The sequence below is a fragment of the Amyelois transitella genome, chromosome 3 (genome assembly GCF_032362555.1).
Source record: "Amyelois transitella isolate CPQ chromosome 3, ilAmyTran1.1, whole genome shotgun sequence".
Lineage (NCBI taxonomy): Eukaryota > Metazoa > Arthropoda > Insecta > Lepidoptera > Pyralidae > Amyelois > Amyelois transitella.
Genome location: NC_083506.1, coordinates 4,364,900 through 4,380,061, shown reverse-complemented (window position 1 = coordinate 4,380,061; position 15,162 = coordinate 4,364,900). Strand labels below are relative to the sequence as shown.

The 15,162-nt window shown below is 34.2% G+C and overlaps 1 protein-coding gene across 1 annotated transcript in view; it reads left to right on the top strand.

Moving 5' to 3' along the window:
* LOC106138210 (protein windpipe) overlaps positions 1-15,162 on the top strand; it is a 96,297-nt gene that overhangs the window by 20,796 nt on the left and 60,339 nt on the right. The gene's annotated exons all lie outside the window — the stretch shown is intronic.

Genomic DNA, 15,162 nt, shown 5'->3' with positions numbered 1-15,162 from the left:
CTTAAAATTATCACTTGCTCTATTAAACGTTTCGCCTTTATTCAACTAATTTTCAAGTTTACTTTTAATATTCTTTCTTAGCCAAACAAACATCTTAATTAAAATATGTAACTACATTCCTACTTGACTTTAGTATTATTTTATCAGCTTGTAACTAAGATTTCTTAAAAGTTAAAGGACTAAAGTATAAATAAGAAAAGTTAGAAAGTTCAATAGAGGGAGAACAAATTAGGAATAAAATTTTCCTGGTGACATCTGGTGTTCAGGAACCAATATATTTATTTTGTCACGAGGAAAATACTTTGCGTGAAAAGCAAATTGGTTATGCTTTTAGGAGCCAATGTAGAGTCTGATGTGAATGGTTGGTTCAGTACACTATTCATAGATGGCGCAAACGAGCCGGTAAAATTGTAACGATAGATATTAATCTATTATTCTATTATATATGTATATGAGATATTTAAAAAAATATGATATTCTTGCTCTCTTTATGATTTTTATTTATCTATTTTTGATTATTTATTTATATATTAGTAAAAACTTTTTTTTATCTCTATCTATCTGTTTGTTGAACTTCAACTATAAAACTTGTATAAAAAAATTCTTCTCCCATCCTTCTAAGGGTTAATTTATGGGGTCAACATTTTCAGCGAACTTTTACGGCGAACGAAGTCGCGGGCAAAAGTAAGTGTTTCATTAAACTTTTTAGAACAAATACTTATTACCGTTTTTGAAATACACTCAACATTGTTAGATAAAGAAATCGAAATTATATTATTATTACAATTAGTATTAGTACATGGAGATAAAGCTGGAATGTACCTAAAAATGTAAGATTTGTCACGGTTTGCATTACTAACAAAAAGCTAGAAAGTTTTATAGTTTATTAAAATCTGATCAGTAGGTAGTTTTCGGAAAAATATTAAATATACAAACGTTTTCGTAGGTACGGATTGAGAATCCTTTCGGGACCAAAAACCTCTAAAATAAGTTTGAAAATTGCAATATGGAACGTGATTTTCCCATTTCTATACATATTACTTATTTGGCTCAAAACTTTCGATTAAACAGTAGTTGTATTATCTATACAATGAAGGGGCAATAAATTGCTTTGCAACTGGCAATTCCATACATCAAGCAGTCCTACGGTAATCAACGGTGAATTATGAACTCTCTGGATCAACTACTAAAATTTTTTAGAGGTGGCAATCATGAAAAAATTGGAGCAACTATTGGTTATACCAATTAATGAATTGAGAGTTTAAATGTGTGTTTTCTCTTGTGCTTACAATAATCAATATTTTTAATACCTGTAGGTATACTTAGAATTACTTAATTTTTTTTGTGAATTCTTATAGGTAAGAGTTATTTAGGACTGTTTAAAAAATAGACAACCTATATAAGACTTTAGTTATTTTTTGGAAAAATTTTTTCAGATGATGAATAGTTGAATAAAGAACTGATAAATTAATAATAAAATCACAGAAATAATTTTGACAAAGTGTTTCAAGCCTTTTTATTTGATAATCACATTGATTGAGTTTAAACAAAAAAATAAAAACAAAATTAAAAATCGGTTCATCCGTTCTGGAGCTACGATGATGACCCAGACAGAAACGTCAAACTTATCTCCTGTCTCTGACACTCCATCGTTTTCGGAGATTAAGAAGGTATTTAGTATGGGACAAGATTTTTTTCATTAGTCAACATTAGTTGAATACTAACCGATGCTGTTAAGTTCAGGGAAAATATCGCCAGGAAACTTGTTTATTAAGGCAACTGGATGCGTTCATGGTAACAATCCATGGTGCAATATGAGTAAGGTTCCCTTGCAAAGGTATCGGATATCAGACGGGAGTCGCTTCGTGTAAAAACCTGACTCACTCTAGGATACATGGTCAAGGGCGTACCAGATCACTCCTCACTAATCAGGAGAGGAGCCCTCTCCTGAGGATGTGATCTGGAATAGTCTATATATAGAATGGTTGTTTTTTTTTTAAAGACGATTCTGAAAGTTAGCAAGTCTATGACAACTTCAAAGCTCGCCGAAGCTTTCACCGTCACCGTGTATTGCTTGTTTAAGTCTGTTGACTGCATAGAAGTCTACAATTCAGAATAATAAAAGGAATTTCAGAAGGAATTCAATAAACTTGAAAAATTACGTCCGTTGAAAATGCTGCAGTATGGTTTGTCCGCTTCTTCTGCCCTTGTGCCTTGAAAGCTGTGATAGATATAATTTTACTTAAGTTATGTTGACGTCAATAAGGGATACCATTTATTTGAAAATAAATCTATTTCTACACTAGATTCTTCTCAAACGATGGGTTAGTAACCTGTCTCAATTTAGCAATCCAACAAAACTTATTTTTTAGAGACTGTTGACTCTACCTTTACCATAGAGGTTAAAGACGTTATATATGTAAGTACGTAGGAAGAATATAGAAGTGGTATTATTAATAGTGATAGCGACGTCTTATTACAATTGATAGTTATGACAATTCTATTCTGAGATTTATCTTAAAGCTTTACAGCTGCGTGCGGAGTAAGACGAAGACACATGATTTGAATAGTTTCAAAAACAGTCTATTTAATGTCTTGAAGCTTACACTAGATTATGTCCTCATAATTCTTGGCCTAAAGCCGAGTCGCCTAGGCAAAGCGGTTGTCTGCTGCTCTTCCCATGCAGATCGTAAAAGACAATCAAGGGAAAGGCTTATAAACCTGGGATGCTTCTTTTATCAATCTGTCTTCCATTTCCAGTCGTCAAGGTAAAAAAAAATAGAAAACAAAAACGTTAGGAGAATTCAACACAAAACACTGACAATTTTGGATAAAAGTATACCTACCTATATTGGTATATATTGGAATAGTCATTATCGGGCCGTTAGCATCGATTAGCCTCGATGTACTGAATATTAATCTTTGCCAAATGACTATTACACGTTCACTTATTTACATGACCGTCTAATTATGTACCGCTACGCTTGCGAAAGTTTTCGCCAAATTCATAGATATAATAACTAAATAGACTGCATAAAGTAATTTTCGCCATGGTGATTTCAATAAATGTTATCATAATTAAAATTATAAATGGCATGTCCGAAAAATTTTGATGTTTTTCATGGGAATTTTGGGAAATTATCTCTTAGTACATCCCAAGTGGAGACCAAGGAAGGCACTAAACCTAGACTCAGCGGCTGTTGATTTATCAGTCAGCGTCATAACGGAACAAACCGTACAGATATTTAGTATATAGATTAGTAGCATAGATTAGTATTGCGTAGTAAAAAAAAATTACCTAGTTAATGTAAAAAATATGAAATGCCACCATTATTATTTGAATTAGCAAAAATAACAAAACTTCTACACTGTTTAAGTTGTCTATATTATTTTAGGTCAGTGCCAAATTGCTTTCCGATAGGATTAAAGATGTTCTGAGACTTGTTTGGAGGTAATAGAGAAATTGTTAGTACACTGAATACTACTATATACTTAAAATATACTGTTAAAACTAGTTTCTAGCGAATAAAATAAAATAGCTGCGAGATTAAACTAACCTGAAATATTTTGTGATAAAATTGCACTTTAATTAATTAACGTCTTTATTGCTGTTTCAACTCTATTACAGAGTTGTTGCTATTATTAGTAATTCTTATATTTCCGTATTTCACACAGATTTTTAATTTAATTCACACACATTTCCTTTCTCCTAGTGTTAGTCCTTGGTTACATCTTCACCCCTCTGGAGAGGAGTCCAGGGTCAATTTTTGACCGGTGCTGGGTTAGGCAGGTCAGGTTTTTACACAAAGTGACTCCCGTATGATTTCCGCACCCCTTTTGAACGGCAAAAGCTGCATTAGATGAAAGTGTCTTTATCCTTAATCGCCTTTTACAACATCCATGGGAAATAGTTTAACCAATGACCTTATTCGCATTTATCGATTTTATAAACTGAACTATCATATTCTTAAACTAATTTGCAAATCTTATATATCTTGATTTCTAAATACGCCAAAATTCCTATCATTTTTAAAGATTGAACCATTAAATACAAGTGCTTATATTAATCAAATAACCTGATCACATCTCCAATTTTACTTTCTAACACTCAAATTCCACCTGAGGTGACAAATCTTGCTGATAAGTTACATGTGAAATCTAGAAACATTCAAATGAACTTTCTTCAATAATATAATTCTACTTTTTATAATAGGGTAGGTATAAGAATTATAACTTTAGAACGGGGCCACTCCATCTCTTACCAAAGTATGCCATTAAAGGCGACTAAGGGAATAGGCGCACATTCATCTAGTGCAATATTCCATGCTGGTCTTGCAGCGAAGAAAAAAAATAGAGTGCTCCTTTTTTTAGTGCAAATCGTAAAAGTCAATTAAGGGAGAGGCTAATATATTATTCTTTTTTTGGTAATGGACTAGCAACCTGTCACTACTGAATTACAATTCAATCATAGAGCTATACAACTGAACGTGGCCTTTTAATTTTTTCAGGACTCGACTCTATCACCCTCGTAAGGGATAAAGACGTGATTCTATGTAGTTTGTTAGGCCTGTCATAGCAGGAAGTATTTATTGTTTATCATTGGATTCCTAATGGAATATAATCATGGTTGGTAAAAACGAGTCTTTGTCACTGTCTCCGGTAATTCCTACCACTCCTGTATCACTGTTGTAACGACCTATTGTTTTCTTGAATTCTATTAGGGTTCCGTACCTAATAGCAATATAGGTTCTATTACAAAATACCATTTTGAGACTAGTTTTTCTTATGAGTGAATACATACTTTAAAAAGTTTGAGTGACCGGGCTGTTCAGCATTGGGTAATTTATCTTCAGCAATTTAGCTCGCATGACCAAAATGCGTACCCCGGGCTTCTCTAGGGGGATGAGGATGCAACCGGGACTAATACCCAGGAGTATGTAAAAAAAAATCTTAGGACGAAGGGAATAAATAAATATTTTGCGTTAAATATATATTTCCTACTAATATTTTAAATGCGATAGTTTGTGAGTATGTCAGGATGTCAGTATGGATGTTTGTTACTCTTTCACGCAAAAACTACTAAACCGATCGCGGGATTGATGGGGTTTTCATGCGGACGAAGTCGCGGGCGGCCACTTGTCATACATAAATCCGAATTAATGCAACAATATGTTTGTGTGTACACATGTTCTTAATTTTTTGTTTGTTTGTTTGTAATCAATTATCTCAATAACCTTGATTGATTTTGACGTTATTTGGCACAGATACACACAAATCCTTCAGGAGTAACATAAGTTACCTTTTTACTGGAAATTCCCACGAGAGCGAAGCCCCACGCTCAAGCTAGTTATATAAATTCCACCCATTTGAATCATCATGGTCACCCGATGTTTCCTGCCATTGATTGTTTGGTAAACATCGTTTGAACCCTATGACCTTAGACCACGTGGTCGATGCCAATGAATCACTATGTCTGCTCAGAGTCTAGTTTGTTTCATCTATAGAAAAATACTTTCAACCACAATGCATTATTTCGATAACATTTTAACTGCTTTGAGTAATCTTAAAATTCAGATGACTTTGTAATGCAACACTTCATAAAAATTCCACAATTTTTGAGTTACCTACCTTAAAAAAAAAACAAAATACTTGTAAGTAAGTTTTTGTTTTAATTTAAAAATTATTTGATGCTTTAAGAGTAGACAGGGCCAATAGTCTTGAAAACAACAATTCAGCCTTTTCCCTTTTTTTGCTTTAAAAATTAAAAAATAGACTCATCTTACATAAATTGAAGGTGTCTTTTCCAAATAAGGATAATTAAAATCAGTCAGCCATCGAAAGTGGATAAACAAAACACAATGGCCGGCGAGCCATAAAAGCTTTTATGATAATTACTAGGAACGCCTTTGTATTTATTGTTAATCTGATTATCTGTTTGTATGTCATCCTGTCATACGTAACACGGGTCGACCACCCGCGGTTGTCGTTCTTCATTTTATTTTATAAATAAAATCACTTTTTATGTTGGTCTGATATATATGAGAACCTTTTTTAACCACCAATGAGGGGTGTTATAAGAGTAACCGATTTATTTAAAAAAAATATTTGTTTTATTGTCTTCCACTTAAAGAAAAAAGTTATAAAAAATAATAAGTTACATACTATATTCCCTTGTCACGCTCCCTTCATATCTGTTTCGCTTCATCCACATGTATAACTCTCTTCATGTAAGCTTGTCGTTTGACCTTTCGCCATGACGTTGGTATATAAGTTATAAAATATTGTAGTGTGAGTACTATGTATGTCCTATGCAAAATTTCAATTAAATCAATATTTCCGTTTGCTATTCTAAAATGAATAGAACCACTCTATATCTTTCCCATGGATGTCGTAAAGGGATATAAAGACTTATAAACTTGGGATTCCTCTTGTAGGCGATGGGCTAGCAAAATATCACTATTTGAATTACAGTTTCATCTTTAAGCCATACAGCTGAATGCGGCCTCTCAATCTTTTCAAGACTGTTGGCTCTGTCTACTCCGTAAAGGATGCAGACGTGACTATTTGTATGTATGTATCAATGTTAGGAAAAAAATTAAAGTAGGTAGGTACGAGCCAGCTTAGTCTTACTAGTTCTAGTTTACTATTTCTAGATTTTAATACTTAATCCTCAGATCACATTATGGAGCTCAAATTCGGATATTCATTTCAGAGAATTGTCGAAGAGAGTGTAGACTTAAGAGTAGTAGTTCCACTTAAGAATATAAGCACGATCTTAGCTGGTTTAGTTTTTTTCTTTAACATGGTCAAGGAGGTCAGTCGAGAAGAACTCCGGGCTTTAATCTGTCTTACCCATTCATGGATTGTGTGTCCCTTGCCTCCTCCCTAAAGCTGACGACACCGGAACAAATGATAGGAAGATATAGTTTCTTCATTGGCAATGACAGTAAGTCACATAATATGTTACATAGGATATGGCGTCACATACGATAAAGGGTCATATGCCTTACTGATAACTGGGGTGCCTGATAAAAACTGCGTGATCCACAGGGAGGCACAGGTTCAGATCCAACCGTGGCCGTGTAAGTACCAATGACACTTTTCTGAGTTATGTAATTTGTTTGAGTTTTAAGCTATAATTCTTACAGTGAGGCCAATCTTTGTGGGGAATTCTGCACTTTCAGTCAACCAGATTTGTAACCATGATCCAATTAGTTTTAGGTTTACCTGCAAAGTATTCTATTTTACTACGCTTTTATTATTAATGTTTGTATGTGGGTACATTTTAATGTAATTTTAAACAGAACATGGTAAATTATTTTTTGAAAATTAATACATTTTTTATTTTATTTTTTGTTTGCGGAGTTCAGACTCGAGTCACTTCGTGTTAAAATCGGACATATCCAAACCAGGTTCAAAGGCACATTCCGGGCTCCTTTTCCGGGAGGGTTGAGGATATTGCTAGGACTATGAAGATAGTGTGTTAGTGAGAAAAAATATTTATTTTCCTCATATATTTATTAGTAATATGAGCTGTTATACTGTCACAAATTCACGAGAATGCAACTGGAGCAAGGTCAATATACCAAAACCGATACATTAAACAAAACTATAGCCACAATGGATGACCCACAGTTTTCTAGAAATTGTACTCATTAAAAAACTTTCCATTCAAAATAATGTGTTTGAACTTTAACTTTACAAAGGATCATTCCTTGTGACGTATATTCCTTGATTCACGTTTACAACTGCGCGGGAAGACAATCAGCTGGCACACTGTTATTTTTCTTCGCTACCGAATAGTATGCAAGCTTGCACTAGAAAAATGAAGTTTTTATCTTAGTCGCCTTTTATGAAATCCATGGGAAATAGAGAAAGAGAATGAGGAGTAAAATCAGCTAAATTGTAAGGAAGCAAAAAACTGGACTGTTTACGCTAACCCAGCACATAGCGCGACCTTCCGGCTGTCGTCGCCGAATCATGGAGTGCGCTGGTCTCGCGTTTGTTCTCTAACAGCACACCCTTTCTTGACTCCCTACAAAATATTTTAGTTTATTTTTATCTTTATTTAATTTTAATTAAGAATATCAAATTAAGGACGTCCTGGTAAAGGGTCAGATCAAGAGTACCCGAAACCGCCGAGCTTGCATGAAGAGAGAAGTATGCAGAGATCGTGGCAAGTGGAAAGATGTCTACCCCTCCGGGAAAGAGGCGTGATTTTATGTATGTATATATGTTATTAAAATTTTCATTTACGCGGGCATAATCCTTTGTATAAATGTGTCCCAAAGACTACAAAGCGGCATTCAGTTTATCAACAAAATTAGTCACAGTTATGAGACGCTATCTGTTGGAAAACAATAACTTCTACACATTTGCAGGGAAGGATATTACTCATTGATAAATGTTATCAAATTTACGATTAAGGGATGCATTTTTTTTATGAAGTAGCGAATAGGTTTTCCTGGAATATATTTTTTTTATATCGAAATTGGCACTATTATTTATAATATATCTGAATTCCATCCCAATTATTAAATCATACTGCTGATTCTGGCCTTTCGGTTTTTTCGACATTGTTGGCTCTGTAGGTATACCTCGAAAGGGTTTAGAGACGTGATTATATATATTTACTAGAGGCCGCCCGCGACTTCGTCCGCATGGAAACCCTTTCAATCCCGCAGGAACTCCGGGATAAAAAGTAGCCTATATGTTATTCTGGGTCTTTAGCTAACTACAAACCAAATTTCATTGTAATCGGTTCAGTAGTTTTTGCGTGAAAGAGTAACAAACATCCATACTGACATCCTGACATACTCACAGATTTTCGCATATGTAAAATATTAGTAGGATGTATGTGCGAGTACATATAAAAACTTCAGTCGTATGTACTAAAGATATAGACAGCAGCACGTGTCAGTAATGCGACCATATTTCGAGGAACCGAGAATGGAGCCGGTGCATTCCACCATTCTGTGAATTTCTGGGTATAGAGCTCCATTTGAACTCTTAAAGGCTTCCGATCACTGAACTTGTTTGACATTACGCTAAAGCAAACTACTCATACATTTTCTTTTCTTTTTCTATTTTTTTGTAAGAATTAAAAAAAAATATGGGGGGAGTTAGTAAGAACTATAAACTCGATAGGATTCGGACAGTGCCAATGGCTCGATTTACAATAAAAACAAAAACATATGTATATATCTAACAACATTACCGACTTATTCCCCATTTCAGAAAAAAAAATCGAAAAAAAATTTAGAATAATAAATATTAATCAATAATAGGTATCAGTTGATGACGTCCAAAACCTATTAGAATAAAGTTACTATACCGATTCCAAAGAGCAACGGCATAAAAAAAAGAAAGATCTAAAAAAGGTTTTCTTGTAAAGTAATATTAACGTATTTAATACGTACTAATGTTTTTGCAAGTTTCGAGTCCCATTGTAAATTGGTATCTAATGAAGTAATAAAAATTAAAATTAATTCATACACTATCAGTTTAACGACCGTTTTTGTTGTAACAAAGTTGTGAATTATGTAAATAAGTTAAAGTTGTATGTCAATCGTCGTTGTAAGTAGAATATTCTCATGGTAGCGAAAGTAGTTTGTTTCTGAGTAATTAAATTGATTGTGTTTAATTAATCTTTCGTGTAAGTAGTTTCTGGTCCCGTTTAGTAAAAGGCGAGATTTTTTTAAACTTAATATTTATTTCTTCTAAAATGCCCTAGATAGTTTTATCTCTAGTGCATTATAACTAAAAATAAATATGGTCGTTGAGTCTTGCGACCATTGGTTATGTCTACTCCGTAAGAGGTAAAGGTGTATTTTATATTTTATAATAGCTATACAAACAGAAAACTTCCTTCATAATCTGTCCTGATAAATTGTACAAACAGCGGCTATTATTTTCATCACATCTTGTTCATTAATTAAACAGAAAAATGTGATTTTACCTTTAACGCCGTCAGACACACATGCATTATCTATAAAAAAAGGATTACAATTTTACTTGAATAGTAAATGAGCAGTAAATATCTTTTGAATACAAATCGAAATACAAAATGTAAAACTATAAATAATAATTGATTTCAGTATTAAAACTGGTACATTGCCCAAATGGATTCGATTAGGTGTCTAAAAATTTTTCAATAACATACATACATACATACATATAATCACGTCTATATCCCTTGCGGGGTAGACAGAGCCAACAGTCCTGAGCGGACTGATAGGCCACGTTCAGCTATTTGGCTTTAAGATAGAATTGAGATTCGAATAGTGACAAGTTGCTAGCCTATCGCCTAAAAAAAGAATCTCAAGTTTGTAAGCCTATCCCTTAGTCGCCTTTTACGACATCCATGGGAAAGAGATGGAGTGGTCCTATTCTTTTTTGAATTGGTGCCGGGAACCACACGGCACTGCCGGGAACCACACGGCACATTTTTCAATAAATTGGTATTTATTGGGTTATGACAAAATACGAAAGGCTTTATTTATAGACGTACCGCACCATTAAAATTCCTATCTGTAGTAGTTTAGTGGACGACGGCTATCTGTCTTCTTTATTAGGATTAGAGGCCCTAAATTTGTCGTAAGAGGATTTTCAGTCCAGTCCAAAAGTATAGTCAACCGCATGTCAAGTAAAGCTGGTTGGAACTCTATGACGCGGTTATAGAGGCAAAGAAGGTTGATATGCTGTTGACTGTACTGTGAAAGAGAAATCTAAACCTTTTTCAAATTCACATTTGTAAGCAATGGAATCATTCGGTGGACTAACTACCATTTAATGTTATGTACGAATAAATATGGCATATCTTTTGATTTTGCCACCACACTCTCTTTTCCCACTGGATAAATTATATTTTTACGACAAGAAAGTCTTACAGAATTTACAACTTTATTACATGTAAATTAAGCTTTAAATGTAACGATCAAAGTTGGTCGACTATGTAGTTTTTGCCGTAAACGCAACATTGTCCCATATTTATGTGTTACACTTGATTTACGAGTATTGTAGTGATTTGGAAGAATTACTTTTTCTTATTGTTGGTTTAGCTATTAAATAAAATTGATTGTATTTTTACATTTAATTGATATTTCTTTTTTATTGTATTATTTATGTGGCTTTTTACTGAACATAAGGGCAGGCATGAAAAAAGAAGGCTTTGGTAAACAAAATATCAATATCAATCAAAGAATCTAAATCTTTATGTGGTATGAATGTGCACTAAAAAATCCCGCAATGCCCGAGGGAATGGAAATTAATGGGATTTTTCGATTTGCGCGGCCGGTGCCGAGGGCGCTTTCTAGTATATATAAGTACAGGTATTGCAACCACAAAATGTACATAGGTTGTAGGCCTATTCAACGTTACTATAATGTAGATTAGAAAGTAAAAAGTCATCGTTGAAAAATAATGGGAACTCGTAATGTTACAATAGCCTTAAGGATTAAAGTAATCTATATTTGGTGATCATTACATTTTAGTGGCTATCTGAGGAGTGCCGCCAAGAGGTTTGTTACCGTTGGCTCTCTCAGTTTTTTGCCTAGCAGTAATTAAAAAAAATTACGATGTGCCAACTGCTTCTCTTAGGGATTAAAATTGAAAAGTCAATCCAGAGAGAGAGAGAAAGCTCATGAATTTAGGATTCTCTGTTTAGGCAAAGGGCCATTAACCTGTTACTTTCCTGAATTTAATTCCATTTCTCTGGAAGTCAAGGAAGAAGTTGAGGAACCCGGAAGCGCCTTTTCGATCATGATCCTTAATTGGGTGAGTCAGGTTTATCCATGAAGTGACTCCCGTCTGATCTCTGTTACCCTTAACCCGAATTGGATCATGGTTACACAACAAATTCAGTTATATGAACGTGCAGGTTTCTTCGCAATGTTTTTCCTCGCCATTAGAGCATCGGTTAGCAGCCAAACTAAAGTACATTTGAAAAGAGTCATTGGTTCATGTCCGAGGTCGAATTTGAACCTATGCCTTCACGCGCATTACTTAGGCACCTAAACCGTTCAACCATCTATGCTCTGACGACCTATAGTCTAAAAATTGTATATGACTTAAAAGACGAAACCTATTAACTTAGCCCACGGCGGCGGCTGCCCTACCTAGAGTCTAGAGCCTTGATTAGCCGAAGCGAGTCTTAACCGCGAAAGTCGTCCATTTAATAGACTGACTGCTTTTTCATACATAAATCTTGATTGATGGCCCCAGTTATACAGCCGTTGTCTCCAGCGAAAGGCAAGGAAAGTGAATTAATGAAAATAGAAAGGTTGAGGACCACAGATGAGCTTAGTTCACTTTTTAATTTGGCGTGGATAAACATATGGGTCTATTTTTTTTACTGGACTGAGGTGATTATGTAATAGCAACGTCTATAAATTCAGTCATTTGTAACTTATCAGTTTCATAACAATGACACTACAATTGATATTACATGGTTGCAAAGTCGCGGTTGAACCACGCTTTTTTAGTCAGTTCGTATGCTTTCTAAGTCTGTAACATTTGAAGGGTTATTCGCTTAAGTGAGGCGCAATAATAAAATCGTGATTTTATTATTGCGCCTTTCCCAGGAGGGTAGACAGAGACTGCGTCTTTTCACTTGCCACGATCTGTTCATACTTCTTCACATCCACGTCATCATTCTCTTTATGTACTTATGTTGTCGGAACTGTACTTCCGTGCTCTAATTAGACCATGACAGTCGTGATAACCCGTTGATGTGTTGTTGACATTTTGTATCTTCTCGTTGTGTCGCGTTTGAAAAGTGGTTCAACGTATCAACTTTGAAGGTCAGTTGGAAGCGGGCTATGTCATATAAGAGGACACGCGCGGCTTAACTATAACGAAAAATCCTGTTAGATCCCGCTGCGGAAACCTCAATTTTGGGAGATCCTCACTTAGAGCACCCTTAGACGAAAAGGAACCTAAAACCAAATAGGTATCAAGTCTGTGCCGTGTGGCCAGTGCGATGTCTGTCAGTCAGGCAGTAACGGAAGAGTTATATATATATATATATATATATATATATATATATATATATATATATACATGTATAAGTGCGCTAGTGCGCTCATTTAAAACTTTGCACATTTGTTTTTATATCAACTTGAGCTATACGTCTTAAATTCAAAAAAAATTCAAATTCAAAATTTTTTATTCATTATTATAGGATACTATTATATCGCTTAATAATTGTCGTATGGTTTAACAACTTGGTTGACGTCACATAAATTACTTAAAAACTAAGTTTACTGCCGCTTCCAAGGCGTCAGTGCAGAAGAAGCGGTAACAAACTGCTCTGCAGCATTTTCTTCAACAACGTCAACTTCACAATATTAAATTATACTTAGAATAGAATGTGGACGGGAGAATACATTGTTCACGGGAGATTTATATATTTATGAGATTTAATATTAAAAAAAGAAAAAAAAATATATATATATATATATATTTTATGGATTGCCAATTTTAAAAAGATTTATGTACAGAGTGTACTGAAATTTTGATTTAAGTTCAAATTAAACTACAATTAATTACGAGGTTCCTGTGCCAAGCTCGAGCCATATTATTAGCCTTATATTAAGCACTAGTCCTTAATCTGAGCTTTACGTAGATATACTTACAGAAGGAGGGTTTTCAATACTGCCATGGCATAATATTCCTCATTGTTAACTGTTATTCTACAATACAGATCAAAACGGGGAACAATTAAAGCGTCATGCTAACACATGTTGCAAAATCAACGAGTGTTTGGTGACATGTGTATGCAGCATGCGTCAAACAAAAGATAAGCTATTCACAATACAATAGGAAACTTAACATCAGTGCGTCAGCAAATATTTTGGAGGCCGGATACGTAAGGGTAGCATAATATAACTACAGATTAGGACAACAATGCACATTATCGATGTAAATCAGTGTGTGTTTTTGTTTAATTTCTTTACATACTTACATAATCCCGCCTTTTTCCCGGAGGGGTAGGCAAAGACTACATCTTTAAATTTGTCACGGCCTCTGCATACTTCTTTCGTTTCATTCACATTCACAATTTCTTTACTTAAACATCAAAACAATTGAGTGTAAAAGCTACTAGATAACATATTCTATTCAATTAGTCATCTTTAATGACATCCATGTGAAAACGTTAATTGATTTTAATATAAACTGATAAACGATCATGGTACGGAGGGGCAGTTAAAACATCGGAATTGGAAGACATGTACCAGTGATGTAAGGTGATCACCTTGTCTCTGACACTGCCTTTTTGGACCATACATCTTATACGGTAAAAGGTAAGCGTGAATAATAATCAGTGACGTCAATCACAATGTTATTCATAAAGGGCGAATTTCATGACTATTGAATTATACAAATAAAAATATTTAAATATATGACTCTATAAAATGTTTAACTATCAGGCCTACCTCAATGGGAGACAGGCGTGATGGTATGTATGTATGTATATATGTTATTCCTCCGAGATAGGGCGTGTTTTGATGTAGGTATTACTTAAAGAAATGGGATAAAACGCGTTTTTTTACACGCAAGAAAAAAGAAGCGGATAGAAGAAAATGCTTAAGTTTTGAGACTTGTTTAAAATATTCTCCTTAAGCTTATACATATTTCATTGCGAGAGTTCTTGAAATGAAGATGTTATAATAAAGTAAAGCTCAGCCGAAACGGTTGTATCATAACATAATACTGTTTTGAGATGAATATTGTAATGTAAGCCCCTTTGTGATTTTTGGGTACTCTAAATTTACATAATTTATTTTAATATCTTTAAGTAGGACTGTATTTTTAAATAATAATTTACCGAAGGGAACGAATATAGTGATGTTTCAACATGTAGAGAGACAGTATTCTATAAATAATATTTTTGGCTTCTTTTGGTCATATTTTTGACAATATCTTTTAAGTAGAGACAGCAGTCAGTTACAATTGTATGATAATAGATCTTCGATATCGACTTATATAATAAGCTGTTGCTCGCGACTTTGTATTGTTATTTTATCATGGTTATTATAAAATCCGTCCAGTAGATTTTGCGTAAAAAGGAATAGGACCACTTCATCTTTTTCCCATGGATGTAGTAAAAAGCGACTAAGGGACTATCATTAGGCCATATAGCTGAACGTGGCCTGTCAGTCT